The sequence below is a fragment of the Rhinolophus sinicus genome, chromosome 14 (genome assembly GCF_057876585.1).
Source record: "Rhinolophus sinicus isolate RSI-liver-muscle chromosome 14, RSI-T2T, whole genome shotgun sequence".
NCBI lineage: Eukaryota > Metazoa > Chordata > Mammalia > Chiroptera > Rhinolophidae > Rhinolophus > Rhinolophus sinicus.
Window position 1 is genome coordinate 142,803,876 of NC_142514.1, and position 6,000 is coordinate 142,809,875.

Consider the following 6,000-nt stretch of genomic DNA (forward strand, 5'->3'; position numbering starts at 1 on the left):
TCTTATATTATATAAGACCCGGTCTTATGTTATAGTAAATTAAAACCAGGTTTTATATTAATTTTTGCTCCAAAAGACACATTAGAGCTGATTGTCTGGCTAGGTCTTATTTGGGGGAAAACACGGTAGTTTCCAGCCCATAGCAAATACTACAGAATGTTTAGTTGTTGCTACTGTTTATTGTTGTTATAACTATCAGATATTTTGTGAAAATGGGATTATTTGACATTCAATGTGGGAAGGGTCTGGCCTGTCAAAGAAAGTAAGGACTCAGTGAAAACTTCCTCACAAGTGCAATGTTTGGTAATATACAATATGTTCTAATGGAAAGACTTGCATTGTATTCTCAGAAGGACCCTGCAAAAAAGCAGGACATGATGGAGATTTTAGTTCTACTTGTCAAAAGAAGATTTTGAGATTCCCAGAGACCAAGTGACTTAAGTTACTGTGCTTAGAAATTGGAGGAACCAAATGTATAGAGGTAGTGGTGGCTTTTTTCTGTAGGCCAGTGTTCTTGGGAGTAAAACATTGAATTTACACATTCTCATGAGGATTCAGAGGAACTTTCTTCTGAGAATGCTGGAAGCCTCTACTCAGAACATTTTCCCTTCCCTGTGACTCACAAATTCCAACAAACTCACAGACCTCCAACAAACCTAATTTGTGGGTCAGTCATGTTAACTACATGCTTTTTAGACTACTTTTGAGATTAGATATTCATTCATCAACATTTATTAAGTGCCTTTGAAGCCGAATCTGTGGTAGAGTGCTTGGGCTATCAAAATATATGAGTATATGGCTAGGATCTAAGATTAAACATATGGGGAGGATGGAGTCTTTAAAAGTAGGTATTCATTGATTTACAAATATAATCTGAGTACTTACTTATTATCTAGTATTACATGAGACCAACATGGCAAAAGATGATATATGTACATGTGTGGGAAGTGGTAGGCACAGAATGATAGCCTGACAAACAGCAATGCCTCTGAAACAGATTTTTTATATCTTATTTTTATTGACAAATATATAATCTGATAATTTGAGAAAATTTTCAAGATCACGTACCGCATAAATAACTGAGTTTAATTTTTTATGAAATAGGTTATATATGTTTATGATATAAACATAAAATATTACATATATTTTATATTTTAAATATAAAGTGAAAAGGTCCCTCACCCCTACCTTCCTATCTGTTTTAGAGATAATCCTTTTCAACAGTCCTCGACCTCGGATCAAGGGAAGAGTGAGCTCAACCTCTAGCCATTTTCTGTGTCAGAGACCCCCAAGTTGAGTCTGTGAGTCTGGTAACACTGGGGATCCAAAGTTTGGTCAATATGACTAGGACTAAAGGTACACATGGAGATCTGCATCCTGTAAGGTTATTGTTTTTAAAATCTGAGCAGGTAGAGAAAAAAATAGTATCTGCCTCCAGCAATTTCAGGGTTTTATGTGGGTTTATGTAGGTGTGGATATGTCTGTTGTGTGTATGCATGAGACAGGATCATCTTCAGAGGAGGAATGAACAGGCTGGCAGTTGTCAGAGCTATGACTATGTGGCAGATAGAGAGGACATGGGAAGATAGTGCTGGAAGCAAAGACCTTCCTTCCTTCCTTCCTTCCTTCCTTCCTTCCTTCCTTCCTTCCTTCCTTCCTTCCTTCCTTCCTTTCTTTGTGTCTTTCTGTCTTTCTTTCTTTGTCTGCTACTAGGCATTTTTTTTTTTAATTAAAATGTATTGGGGTGACAATGGTTAGTAAAATTACATAGGTTTCAAGTATACATTTCTGTAATGCATCATCTATATATCACATTGTGTTCTCACCACCCAGAATCAGTTCTCCTCCATCACCATATATTTGACCCCCTTTACCCTCTTCTACCACCCCCCCTCCTCCCTTATCCTCCTGTAACCACTAAACTATAGTCTATATGGATGAGTTTTTGTTTCTTTGTCTCGTTTCTTTGTTGCTTTCAGTTTTATATACCACGTATCAGTGAAGTTAGTCATATGGTTCTTGACTTTTTCTGACTTATTTCGCTTAGCATTGTAATCTCAAGATCCATCCATGTTGTCACAAACGGCACAATTTCATCTTTTCTTATGGCAGAATAGTATGCCATTGTGTATATATACCACAACATTTTTATCCAATATCAAAGGACATTTCGGTCGTTTCCATGTCTTTGCCACTGTAAATAATGCTGCAGTGAACATCGGAGGACATATATCTTTTCACATAAATGTTTCAGATTTTTTGGGTAGATACCCAAGAGAGGATTGCTGAGTCATGTGGTAATTCTGCTCTTAATTTTTTGAGGAACCTCCACACTGCTTTCCATAGCGGCTGCACCAATCTTCATTCCCACCAACAGTGTATGAGGGTTCCCTTTTTTCCACAATCTCGCCAACTCTTACTATTATTTGTCTTGTTGATGATAGCCATTCTAACTGATGTGAGGTGATATCTCATTGTGCTTTTTATTTGCATTTCTCTGATGATTAGTGATGTTGAGCATCTTTTCATATGTCTATTGGCCATTTGTATGTCATCTTTGGAGAAATGTCTATTCAGGTCCTCTGCCCATTTTTTATTTTATTTTCTTTTTTTCTTTTTTAAAGTAATTTATTTTATTAGTTTCAGGTGTACAAAAACAACATAGTGATTAGATATTTATATACCTCACAAAGTGATAACCCCAATAGTCTATTACTGATCTGACACTGTACATAGTCATTATAATGTTATTTTTTTCTTTTTTTTTCTTTTCCACCTAAGTATTTATTTGCAAAACAGTTGTTTGGAACTCAGAATTTCTCATAGTTTCATGTTATATACAGTGATTGATTGGCAAGAACCCAAATCCTATCTTGGCAATAATGTAACAGGTCAGAATTCTTTGATCATGTCTAACAACATTTCTTTAAGACAATGCAAGTTAAGTGTCAATTTGAAAGGCCCTGGGCATGATTTAAATTCCTCTTAAAGGGGCATTTTTAGGAATTTGTGTATGTAAATACAGTAATGCATGAAAAGATGTTCAGCATTATTAGCCATTAGAGAAATGCAAATTGAAACTATAATGTATATCAGCACACACTTATCAGAATGGCTACAATGAAAAAAAAAGTGATAACATCAAATGCAGGTGAGGATGTGGAGAAACTAGGTTGTCCATGCATTGCTATGGAAATATAAAATGGTATAGCCATTCTGGAAAAGAGTGTGGCAGTTTCTTATGTAGGTATAATCAGTTTCTGTTAGCCACTGATCATGAGATGGAAGGAAAACAAAACACAAAACTCAGTGGTATCCTATGGAACCATCAAGAAAACTCAAGAGATTTGCAGCAATTTACCTTAACAATCAAACTTTTAGGAAGAATAAATATTAGAAACCCTTAATAATAAACTCAAACTAGCAGTAAATGGTGATTGTATAAAATTACTCATCCACCTGAGAGAATTAAGTATGTGAAAGTTATATCTGAACTTTTCTCCATAAGGTATTTGTAGCAGTTTTAAAAGCAAATGAGGAATTCATTTAATAGAGTTAGGTCCTAAGCAGCTGTAATTGCTACCTCATATAGCTTATGATACAAGAGGAACACTACATGAGTATTTTATATTCCTTTGCTCACTGTAACATCTGTAAGGTGCTGACATGATACAATAATCTGGACTTAGACTGATTATTGAACACAAATCATTGTGTATTTATTTTATGGTGAGATAGTGTTCTGGTTGAAAAAGAAACAACACTTAGGTGCAGCAGAGTAGAATATTCAGAGACGTGAACTTGTTATTTTAGCATTTGGACTTTGCAATATATTGTTGAGCTTGACTTATTTAAATAGTGATTCTGAGAATTTTGAAGTGCAGTTACTAAGCTGATTCCATGTGGAAAAGTTTTGATGCTATTTGACCAAACATAACACTTCAGTAGTGGTCCATATCCAGACACTGAACAGGTCCTTGGAGGTCAGAAAGTAACAACAGAGGCTGCTCCAATCATTTGGTCAGAGTAGCAAGTGATATGTGTGTTCTGCCCATTTTTTAATTATACAACTCAACAACAAAAGCAAACAATCCAATTGAAAAATATTCCCACTTTCTTGAAGTGTTGACTGAAGGGTTTGAATTTAAGCCCACTTTTGGGCTGAAGTCTCCCCCTTGTGGTAACACTGGAAAACCACAGTTTGTATATTTACCTGGCTGTTTCACTTCTCCTACAGTAATCTCATACCCCACCAAGCCTGGCTAAGTGGGCCAGGTATCAATTCTGGGTAAAGGACCCCTTAAATATAACTTATACTGGAACCCTGCAAAGCACGCCAGGCTTTCCAGGCCCACATGTATCCCTGCCTCTCTCTGTTCCACAAGCATTTTCAATCTCTGATACAGAATAGGCTCAATTGTGCTTTTTGTGGACAGAGAGAATGAACCAAGACAGTCATGTTCTTATACACACAGAGACAGAGACAAGGTCTCTCTCTCTCTCTCTCTCTCTCTCTCTCACACACACACACACACACACACACACATACACACAGGCACATGTTCAAATAATATCACATGCACTAAAAACCAGTAGCACATATACAAATAGGTACACTCTTGCATTACTACTTTTGGTAATGGATTTAAATATTTAGTAATGGATCGATATTAAATACTTTTAATAATGAATTTGATATTTAGTAATACATTCAAAGTTAAGGCCTGAATGACTTACACCAATATATTGATACTCAACTTCTCTAACTATCATATACCCATGTTCAATTCACTTCATATCAACAAAATTTCAACATTACTCTTGGGGACAGAGATGGAGTCAAAGACCATTCCCTCATTGTTCCTTTCTGCCAGCCTTCTGAAATCAATTCTGCCTTCCTAGCCTGGGCTAGTCACACTGTTTATTTTCTTTACTAAAAGTGAGCTTCATAAAGACAAGATCATGTCATGTTTACCTGTATATCTGTAAGGCTTTGCTCAGGGATTTTCAGAATAAACACTTAAAGATGCACAATGAATGAAAATTGATAAAGACATTTAATATAATTTCACTTTCAAATAGGATTGTTTTGTGATATAATAAATCTAAAGATCATTAGGGGAATAAAAAAGCAAAAAGAGCTAAGTGTATTGTTTATAAATGGCTACTTCTTGAGCACTAGTCCTTCAATTATTATATAATTCAGAGAAGCAGAGTAGAAAGCTGTTATATAAATGTTAGTAAAAAATATAATAAGGCAAAGATTACAAGTCTCTATATAAATGGCAAGTTATCCATTACATAGTATTGTTTAACTCTATGGAACACTATCAGTTAAATATCCTCACATAACTATATATACCAAATAACATGTGTGTCCAGTGCAGACTTTAAATCCTCCCTACATATTGCTAACAATGTACGCTACAAGTATATATATATATATATATATATATATATATATATATATCTCACACACATACACACAGTTATTCCCTGCCTTCTTAAGCTCAATCATCAATATGTATACAATCTTTGACATGTCATATAAATCCTTACAGAGTCTTATCCCTACGTACTTCTACTGTCTCATTCCAAAGCATTACCTCTCTTTGAATTTTATGAATATAGTTCTCAGAACACATAAAGTTGTCCTCACCTCAATGCCCCAGCTTATACTATTCCTTCTTCCTGGAAATACTTTCTATAAAACCCCACCTTATGGTTAATTCTTAGTCTTCATAGCTCAGTTTTGAGTACCTTCCCTGGGCCTCCCAGATAGGGTGTGTGGGAACAGAGCCCCAGAGAACAGTTTCCAGGCTCTCGGCCTCACGTGGGGGGATGCTGACTCGGGTAGTAGATGGCCATCAGCTGTGGCTAGTTGGCCGTCAGCTGTAGCCAGTTAGCCATTAGCCACTAATATAACTGCCATGGCTGCATTGGGGAGGGGAGTCGGGAGGAGAGTCTAGGGGAGTCGAGGAGAGTCCGTCAGTTGGCAGA